Here is an 11,191-nt window from a genome sequence, read left to right as displayed (position 1 = left end):
TGATATTCAGCAAGCCATAGTTTTTAGGTAGGAATGAGTCTCCTTGTTTACCAGTTTTACTCTAACTGGGCTTAAAATTGACGTCTCTTTATTGTGATTACTCAGTTATTACAATGGATTAGCACTAGATTATGATGGCAGTCATGAAGAAGTGCTATGGAGATGACGTAGAGCTGTAGCATTGTCTCAGTCTGCTACTGAGCTATGTGAAAAGAGCAGCGAAGTATGAAAAACTGGGCCAAGTTAGGGTAAAAGGGGTATAGCCAGATTTAACCTCCAGTGTGACTACACCTGGCTATCAACTGAGCTGAAAGGGGCTACGGATCTTTGTCAGATGAAAACAAACTGACTATAATTGTGTAATGACACCATTCACCGGGCCATATTCTGGTCGGTTAGGGAAGCTGCCTAACATCTTGTCCTAAGCAATTTATTTTCCTTTCTTCTGTCCTTCTTTCCTTCACTCTTTCCTCTTCCTTCCACCTACGGGTGACTTTACACTCCCTCTTCTGTCTTTCTTTCCTTCATTCTTTCCTCGTCCTTCTGCCTGTGGGTGACTGTATACTGAGTGACAAGCCAAATGGTTTCCTGTACACCAGGAAACCATTTACTATGCTGGGTGGTAACCATATAACCAAATTATGGCGCCTGGTGGTTTAGTTGGTAATTATGGCGCTTCAGTTGGATTGAGCCAGTGAAGGTTTATATCCAAGGGATGGTTGGGGTTTATTGCTCACGTAATGCGATTCAGGGATGAGTGAGGCTGGTCACTCACAATGTCAGGACCTTGCCTAGCCTTGGGCTACCACGCAGCTCATGGGGCGACATAGGATTAGGTGATGGATGGATGGATACTCTTTGTCACTTAATTCCATTACCCCTACTTTCAGCATAAGTAATATACAAACTGATATTCACCAGCCGTATTTGGAAATAAATAACTTAGGTGAAGGTATCAGGGAGCTTCCTTAACCATTGAGAACATAGGCTTCATGTTCATCAAACTGGTTCAAATCCCAGTCAAATTGGAGCTTTTGTGATCATGCAGAGAAGCAAACAACACTGGTAATTGAAGTAGCTTGTAACAATATTTCCAGTAAGTGTATGCATAGTAAATCCTTGTTAATTATACAATACCAGTATTCTTTTCTGCAGCTAGTTCTGTGGCAGTGTACAGAAATATTGCCATGTCATTGTTATCTTTAAAACTGATTTGCCTCTTCCCTCAATTTCCAGCATAGAGCATATGGGAAAAATTATACTCTGGAAAATATCACTGACATTACAAGGACTGTCTATATATGTTGTTGTTTTGATGTAAATATAATGGCAGTTGATTGACACTACCCAGTACACTCAAGTATATAAAATTGTATAAGCAGTGATTTGCTATATCATTTTACTGTATATGAAGAGGGTTTTTCTTGCTATAGGCCCATACAAAGAAAAATATATACTGTATATATAATAGAATGCGCACTTTAGTAGCTTTTGGCATCTTTTATTATTATTATTATTATTTTTTATTTACTGGAATTTATTATTTTTTTTCTCATTGCAAAAAAGAGGGAACCAAGGGCTACAAGTCTGCAAATTGTTCCCTCCAGGAAAAAACAAAAACAAGACAATAGTGAGCAAGATTCAAGATCTGTTCGTTTTGAGATGCCTGGACACAGTGTGTAAAAGACTTGAGGTCATAGGCAGAAGGAAATGCTGAGGATGAGAGTTCCAGAGTTGACTGGTTGCATACATGAAGGACTGGGAGTTATGGTTAACTCTTGATAGAAAGTTGGACAGAAAAGGGATGAGAGTATGTGGTATTGCATAATCCCATCAATCTGATGACCTAGTTTTGATTTTGTTCTTGCTACTGATTATGTCACCTTAGAGAGAGAGAGATTAGGCTGTTGAGAAGTTAACAAAGATTGTTTTCTAACCCAGTCTCTACAAAATGGCAGAATCATGTGGAAGCAACAGGAGGGAATGAGTGAAGAGGTATATGAGGAGGGGTTGAGCTGGGGGGAGGGCAATGAAATGGCAGGGGACATGGAGGCATTTTGTTCATGGCCACCCCTTACAGGATTAAGGCATCTGGCTATAGACAGATACGGTAGATAGATAGATAGACAGCAAGAATAAACCAATTAAATAAAGGTCAGCTGATATAGAACATTGCTGTCCCGCTCCGCCTGACATTTCTTGTGTTGTGGGGACAGCTCAGTTGGCGAAATCAGATTCTGCTTTGCAGTACTTATTCATTTCCTGCCACCCAGTGCCACCACACCTTAGGCCACACCAGCAGACCGAGCCATCCCCACAATACAATACCACCCGCTGAGTTTCTCATGAAGTGCTCTTTATGGACTACCCTATATCCCCCCCCTTCGGTCATTTCATTGTCTTTTGTTTTGTTTTCAAAGGCTCCAACATGCTTGCATGTGTCGGTCTTGGTCACCTAATGGCAGCTTTCCGTGCCGCTCGTTCTCTGGCAGCGTCCCTGTTTAGTCCCCCCCCCCCCCCAGTTAGGCCATGTTAGTTAAGGGATGGATTTAACAAGAGAAATATGCCTCACACCAGCTTAATGATCCCCTCAGCCTGAGGAGGTACATTTTATGTTTTCCTGCTACTTATTACATTAACATTCACATCAAGTTCAGAGACTAATGGAGTTTGTTTCTAACTGTCACTACAAAATGTAATGGTCTCTTGGAAGTATTACAAAATCATATGAAGGCATCATGAATACAATAAAAATACACCAATGCATAGAAGGGGTTAAAGCTGCAGCACGTACGAGAAAATGCCAACCCATCCAGTGACCACAATTGCAGTGAACATAAACACTCGTAAACATTGGATAGCATCATTGTGATATTGACAGCCCAGCATAGCACTAACAGACTCAGTAAATTTCAAGCTTTTCTGTGACTGCTAGTGACACACAAACCGTGAAAGTTGGAAATGCAAATTACAGTAGTTGGGAAAATTACCAGCACTCTGAAAAATTTATTGTTGGAGACTTGAGATTATTAAGATAACATTAGATTCCTTTACATTGTTTATAATTTATTTTAAGTCAGAATGGTGTAGTTTGACTGAGCTGCTGTTAGTTTGATGTTTCATTTCATTCTTGATAACCTGCAGATGAGTTTTTTTTAAAGCTTTGGAGACACATTTCTAATTAACAGTCTTCATTAACCCATTCAAAGCCTAACCTCTTTCTCTCTCTGAGCTGAATAAATTCATCTAGAATGTAACATCATTATCATCATCATCATCATCATCATCCGGACATCCTTTCCCGCCCTAGGGCAGGGTGAGGAGTAGCAACGTCCAGACAGCCCAAGTTTGCCCAATTCAATGGACCACGCTTCCATTCACTCATCATTCAAGCCCACGGAATACTGGCTTCATCAGATATGCCAAAAAAATTTCACCACGTTCTGTAGCTTCACATATACCTATCTGATAGAGTCAGTCCGAACACTGTCACATTGAAAAGGGGTGCCAAATCCCTGGTTATGCGCTTCTTCACACAAAATTCATCCAGCCATCTCGGTCTCTTGTCAGTCCCTTAGCCTCACCAACTTCCATACCTCTCTTCCTCACACACTCATCTACCATATCCCTCCACCTTCTTCTTGGCCTACCTTGTCTCCTCCCTCCTTCAGATTTGCTCAGATATACCTTTTTCACCATTATATTGTCATCCACTCTCTCCTCATGACCAAAGCATCTCAGTACACTCTTTTCAATTCTGGTGTCCACAGACTTCCTCACTCCACATCTTTCATGAATCACATTATTCTGTATCCTATCCACTCTCTGTACTCCACGTACTGTACATTCCTCAGCAGTCCCATCTCCACTGCTCTTACTCTTGAATTATCATGCCACACCATAGTCTCACATCCGTATATTAAAGTTGGCACGAACACACATTTATGTAAGCCTTGTGCAGCTGCAACACTTAGCAAAAACAAAAATTTAAAAATGTCACGAGATATAAGAGTTTAACAAAGCTTTCCTTTCTAACTACCCGTAACTTCCTGTAGATCAAAGACACCTTCACTGTGTATTCTGTCTGTGAATCCAGAAACAACCACTACTTCAGGTGTGTGGGCATCATGTTCACCATTAATCTATCAGCTTACTATATTTTTTTTCTATGGTCATTCATGTAAAGTTATTCATTCATTCATTGCCAGACGCCATGTATCCCAGACGGGGTGGCCAAGGGCTTAGAGTTAATTGTTTTACAGGGAGGGGCACTAATCCTCCACCAACCCCACTTGACACGTAGGGATGCCAACAGCATCTGTAAACAATTTGTGATTATGGTTGGGTAATCTTCCTTTTATGGGATAGTTCTCTGAGGTACACAGGGAGATCACAGGTGGGTCTTTGTGCTCTGTTCTGATGTAGTGCTTTAGTCCCAGTGCCCCCATATGATTTTTAGATGTTTGGTGGTCTAGTGAGTCAAGGCCTTCTAGTTGGGTGGCTCCTAAGGGTCTCATTCCAAGGGGTGGTTGGGGTTGATTATTCATTTCATGCAGCACAGGAGTGAGCAACTGTTCATTCTCACCCTAAATGCAGGACTAATAGCCTTGCCTTGATACTTCTGATGGGGCAGTACTGGACTGTTGATGGATGGATGGGAAAAATTTGTTCTACTGTTACTGTATATCCAAGAAATTCACAGTTTAAAAAAGTACATGGTACCTGTTGATCATGTACCCTTAAATTACAGTAGCCTGGCCTTGGCCCTGTACACCTCAAAGGGGGATAGTGTAACATGGAATTCCTCCTTCCCTTCCTCTTATCGTTGTGTTTGTCATTTAAGTCATCACAAAATATTTCTGGTACTCAAGTATGACTCAACCCCTCTACCTGTATTCATGTATGACTTCTACAGTGGGGGAGGGATTATAAGTGGGATTTCTTTTTTCTTATGAGATCAGAGTGCCTTATTCTGATCCCCCAAGTCTATACAGTATTTACACAGGAAACTAGATTATATAGATATTTATGCTGACAAACAGGCTTCAGGCCAGTTCAGAAATCGTTTTATGGCCTTGGTCCCCATTTTCTAACAAGCTATTATATTACTTGTAAAATTTTTGGGTGCTTTATTACATACTGCATGAATTGTTATGAAAATCATCTGCTATTCATAAATAACATTAGTAAAACTGGTACTTAATAAAAGTTAAGGTCACAAGCAGGGTTAAGCACTCTACATAATGATAGCAATCATACCTCAGCAGACCGGACATCAGATGTAACGCGCACTACAAAGCCACTGGACTTCCGTTGGCTGTAATGAGCAGTGTCCATAAAATGGGTTGCAATACATGTTTCAGTGTAAAGAGCAGTGACAAGGATGTGAAATAACTGCAAAAGGGCAAAATTATGGGCCAAGTTAGTGTAAAATGAGTATAGTTTTCGCTTTTAATACTGTACCAGAATATGCTGCTGTATTTTCAAACGTGCTTGAAATTCAAACTTGGAAGGGGGGGGGGGATTGGATATAACAGCTTTTCAGCCTTATCAGATCAGGCTTCCCCTCAGTTGATCCTGTTTATCTTCGTTTCAGATTTTGTCCAACCAGCTTATAAGGAAGTTAGCTGTCAGAATCGGACCTTATTTATGCTGTGAATATCAGTTATAAGGTCCGATTCTCAGTATATGAGAGAGGGGGTGTGTGAGTTGGGAGCAGGGCAGTGAAATGGTGGGGGACAGGGCGACTTGGAGGCGATTTGTTTGTGGCCACCCCAAACGGGATTGAGGCGTCTGGCAATAGATAGATAGATAGATATCAGTTTTCCTTACTTCAGCTAGAGAGTAGTCTGTCTCTTTTTGAGTCCGAGGACTAACCCACAGTTAAAGTTGGATTGTTATTATTAGTGTTGTTATTTATTTATTTATTTTTTTTACCTCTTCAGACTTATCTGTTTTGTTCAGCTTGAGAGGGACTTTTCCGACTGGTGGGGTTAGATATAGCCTTCATTAACCTACTTATTAGAGTGCACCTAAGCTGAATAAAATCATCTAGAGATAGCAAGAATAAAAGTAAATTCTGAGTCTGCAGGGGTTAAGAAAGAATTCATAGATTCTGTGGTATGCTTTAGTAAGAATGAAATAATTAACATCACCTGGCCACAGTGCACTGCTTAAAATACAGATGGCAGTATTTATCAGAAGTATATCTCACCAGCTTTTAACTTAAGTACTGGGTGTTATATTAACCCTGTGGAACGTGTATGGTAAATCATATACTTGCTGTGGTTTAATATTAATTTTGTAAGATATGCATGTCAATACTCAGAAATACAAATATGTTAAGTGTATTAGTGGTATTAGGTTGGGTATATATGGTATACAAAGGCTCCAACATGCTTGCATTCATCAGCCTTGGTCTCCTAATTGTGGCTTTCCATACCAGCTGGATCTCTGGCAGCCTCCATATTCGATCCCTTATCCCTGAGGTCACACTCTAGGACCTCATCACAGGTCTTTTTCAGTCTGCCTCTTGCAGCCCTGCCCACAGTGTTCACACTTCTCATTTTCCGCACTCACTTGTCATGCTTCACCCTCTGAACGTGACCAAACCCCCTCAAACTATCCCTCCTCATCATAACACCATCCTTCTTCTCAGCTCTTCCATCCCCCAGACCTCACATTGTAGGGTGCACTACACATCCATCTAATCATTGTCATTTCTGTATGTTCTTCTACTGCCCAGGTCTCACTACCAAACAGCATTACATTTCATACACAAGCTGCACAAAGGATCCCTTAGCACAAAGGGAGAGCCCTTTCAATGTTAGGAGTGGCAACAGCTCCCTGAATTTCCTCCAACCACTCCTTACCCTAGTCACAGAACTAGCTCCAGCCCCATGTCCACCTCGTAACGTCCCCCAAATAACAAAACTCCTCCACACACTGAAAGGGACTCTTGGGTATGTCAGTGGAAACGCTTTCATCACTATTATCATTTCTCTCATATCAATAAATTTTGTTCACATCCAGACCACTTGATGTACCCACCCATAGGACTGACAGGGCCCTTTTTCATTTTCATGAAGGTTAGGTGTAGCAAATCTATGATAACTTTTTTTTTAGTAGTAAGGCAAAAATAATTGAGTAGTAAGTGCACGAAATAGCAGTACTATAAGGATTAATGTGAGTGCCAGTTTAACAGATATGTCTTTACCATGACATATCTGAAGTGTATTACCCCCCCCCCCTTTTTTTAAGTAAATAATTTGCAGTAGTTTATAGTGACATCTGTGGTGGATTAGATTATGAAATTTACATAGGTTGGTTTTGGACCTGGATTAAGTAAAAGTATCCCTCAGTGGGACAGTATTGGGACCTCTGGCAACATATCCCCACTGAACATGATGTAATATCTTCACTCCATGTTAAATTGTGTAATATTGTAATTTTCAGCAGTGTAATGCCACTGTTAAGTGAGGAATGCCTGTATGCCATTCCACTCGTTCTGCTACTGTTTATCATCCATCTGTCTTATTCTCAGTCTTCACTTGTCATACTCACATTTTTAATAATAATCTTCATGCTTTAAGCAGCACCAAACCAATCACGAGAATGAATTTGATATACAGCACTGCATGTCAGAGACAAGCGATCAGTCTTACAGTGGATCTCACATGGACTGATACAGATTGATAACACAGTGTGCATGATAGTTACAGTGTTAAGAAGAGGAATATGCAAGGCTAAACCCCATTCACTCACAGCAAGTGAATTTAGAGGAATCCATGAGGAAAAGGCTTCAAGCCACAATCAACACCACTTAAGCCTTAAAAATGATAACACGCAGATTCATCTCAAACTTAGAGCGGAGATGATGCATTACATTTTCTCTTCAGTAATATTGGCTGAGAAGACTGGATAACCTTCCTTCAGAATCATAATAGCTCACTGTGTGAGCACATAACTAAGCAACTCTGCTTAAGTGTGACAGTCCATATACCAGTCTTGTTTATGGATTGGTTGGTCTTGCCACTATATCTTCTGCATGTGGCCTGTCTTGGTACAATGTATGGAGGAAGAGGGACTACATTCCCTCGCACTGGATTCATCATGAAATATGGGGACACCACCCATTCACTTGCTATGAGGGGAAATGGGGCCTTGATCTTACAAAACCTGTTTCTTCACTACACTCCCTTATTTGCCAGCTACCTTGAGGAAATTCCTAATACAGAGACGGTGGAAAAACAAGCGTATGAATGTTGCCCAAATGTCATGCACTTAAGCAGGGGCTACAGCTGGCAGGTATTTCTAGCAGGTTTACCCAAGTGGGATGTACATATTATACTCTGCAAGGCTCAGCTTGACAGCAACTCTGTTAGGCAATCATTGGGGCAAATGTCATAAGTCTTGGTGAGTGTGCCAAGGCACAGTCATTTAGGGTCCAGCCAGTGGTGTAGTGCCCGTCCATTCTAAATCCTGTGTGGCCATCCATGGCTCAACACCTTTCTCTACACTGTTGGGAGCTGACTAGAGAAATTGCAAGTGCATAGAGATAATGACCAAAGAATCATTAATGCAGCTGTGCATACAGTGCCAGCTCTTACACTGTGAAGTGAGACAAAACAAAATATCATGAAATAAACCAGGCATGGAGTATAAGTGGCTATACCTTGTAGCATACTTGTGATACCATGTAAAAATGGTAGCGGTCACCTTCCTAGTTTCCCACTTCAAGTCTTATGGGCCTGTGGCTAGGGCACTGTAATACAGTTCAGTTAAGGAGAGATGGTCAGTCTACTTTCCATGGTGGCATTATAGCATACGATCGAAAAAGAAAAATCCAGTCATCTGGTGAGGCTCAAACGTATGAAAGCTGTCACTTCGACTGGGGCGTTGTAACCAGTAGACTACCACTGAACATAATATTCAAGCCTGCGGGCTCCTTGGGCTTCAGTAGCATATCCTGATGGATGTTACTCAGCAGTATGCACTCCAGGCATCCTTTCACCAGATAATAATGATAATTTGCAAATAATGAAAACTAATCTAAAGGGGCTCCCACAACCATAACTGAACAATATGATTGCCTAAATCCCTTTTGTAGTGCCCCAAACATCATCTGACATTACCAAAGTGTAGTTTCAGATGAATGACATCAATTTTGTTAAATCATCTTAAAATGGAAGTATTGTACCCTCTCCTCAGCCCGGGAACTCTGAAATGGTTCTGTCACTACTTTTAATGCCTTCATGGTGTCCAAAGTAACCTGTAGCCTCTTCTTACAGGTGTCTTCATTTGAGGGAGTGTATATAACTGAAAGCCAAGCACACTGAATTTTCGGATCTACAAACCTGATAATACAGTATATCATTTGCCATTGCATGCTAATGGAAAGAAAATGTTCAGGTGTACAAATCTGACACAATGTTAAATATATAATTTACCTTATACAAATAAAAAACTAGTGCACAGTACAGTGCAGAACTGCACATTTATCAGTAATGTATTGAAATTAAATATCTGCTCAAATTATGTTTCTTCAAAGCACATGATTCAAAATGTGTATGTGATAAATATCTTCTTAGAACAAAATGGACATGATAATTTAGAAATTATAGTTGGACTGAGTGCAATACAGACATTGTTTTAAACCATACACTGCCAGTTATGTGAGTGACTGCATAGGAGCAAATGCCTGAAAATGAGCCTGTATATCAAACACTGCAGAAAATATTAACAGAAGTATGCTTGTGATATTTTAGGATAGGAAGCTTGGAGTCTTTCAGCCATGTTCATAATGCAGAGATTGTGAAGGTGTAGGCAAACCCATTTCTGAATACCATTTAAGAAACCCCTGTTTGAAATTAAAGTGTGTTTGACTTCTTTACCTCTGTTGTCGAAGGTGCTGTGTAGCATGCAGGCTAGTCAGGGTAGTCCTGTCAGAAGCACACATCTGTCAAAACACTGGGGACATGCATACATCTTCACTTTCTCGGTTAAAGTGCTTGCAGTGTTACTCTGTAATATCCTTAATAGGTCTGGATTTTTATTGTGATCCTGGTTACTGAACAGTACTGTATTAATTCATGTTTTGTGCAGTTGACATATCTACAGTCCTGTAAGTCTGGGGAGTCTTCCTGTGCATATGTATTAGAGTTTGTGGTCACTTACCTTCATTGTTTGAAGGTTGTCTCCTGCCTGTGATGTTTTTACTAAAAATGCAGTAATTGTAATCCATAGTTTGCACTGATCAAACCTAACCTAATCCAGATGTTCTCACAGAGATCTGAAATTGTAGACAATATGTGGAAGTCAGCTTAAAAGTGAAAGGAATTTTCTTACTCCCATAACTACACAAATGACACTGTAAGTATGATTTTATGTAATATGCAAGTTTTGGTTTTAAAATATTCAAAACTTGTGCATTTGTTCATTACACGTTGATGTACTGTGTATACAAACCAGCTAAAAGAATGTAACTTGTGAAATATTACAGTGGATTTGATGAGCCAGGAGAGGAAGCTACTCTCTAAGTGCAATTTTTCTTACAAAACTGGAGAGGGCAAAGATGGGTAACATGGGCAGCTTGGAGTACAGCACTTGTTTTAAAAGCTATTCATAAAAGAAGAAGAAGAAAAAAAAAAAATGCACAAAAAAATTATGCCATTTCCTTGTAAGGAATCTCCATGTTGAGGTTGGCCAAGGTACAGATGATGTTTATTGTGGACTGGAAGCTAAACCAAATGCCAAATCCAACTACAGTAATTACTTTCCTAGCAGTTGCTAGAAGCTGTTGGGAAAAAAAATGATAAGATTTGTATGGGTCTCAGACTGGACTTGTTTACTTATGGCTGAGTGTCCTTTCTACGAGTAATGACTGTGTGGATGGTTCTAAGTTTATCACTACACTTAACTATAATGGTAGTACCTCCCAGGGTTGACAGTAGCCATCCATTTACTATTTAAAGATTTTCCTTATTATCATTGTAATTTAGGACTAAACTGCAGACCCACTGTAACATGCAGGATGACTTTTTTTTTTTTCTTTAAATATATATAATAAATTCGTACTTTTGAGGTCATACTGTATAGCAGCCATGGTTCAGTGGGTTAGAGCTCTCCGCTCTGACTGAAGGGTTGGAGGATCGAATCCACACAAGGGTCATTGGTAGACATAAGGAAGGGC

Source organism: Coenobita brevimanus, chromosome 5 (genome assembly GCF_032717465.1).
Source record: "Coenobita brevimanus isolate Jiangsu-jjx chromosome 5, ASM3271746v2, whole genome shotgun sequence".
NCBI classification, from domain to species: Eukaryota; Metazoa; Arthropoda; class Malacostraca; order Decapoda; family Coenobitidae; genus Coenobita; species Coenobita brevimanus.
Note: the sequence above shows the minus strand (reverse complement) of the source record.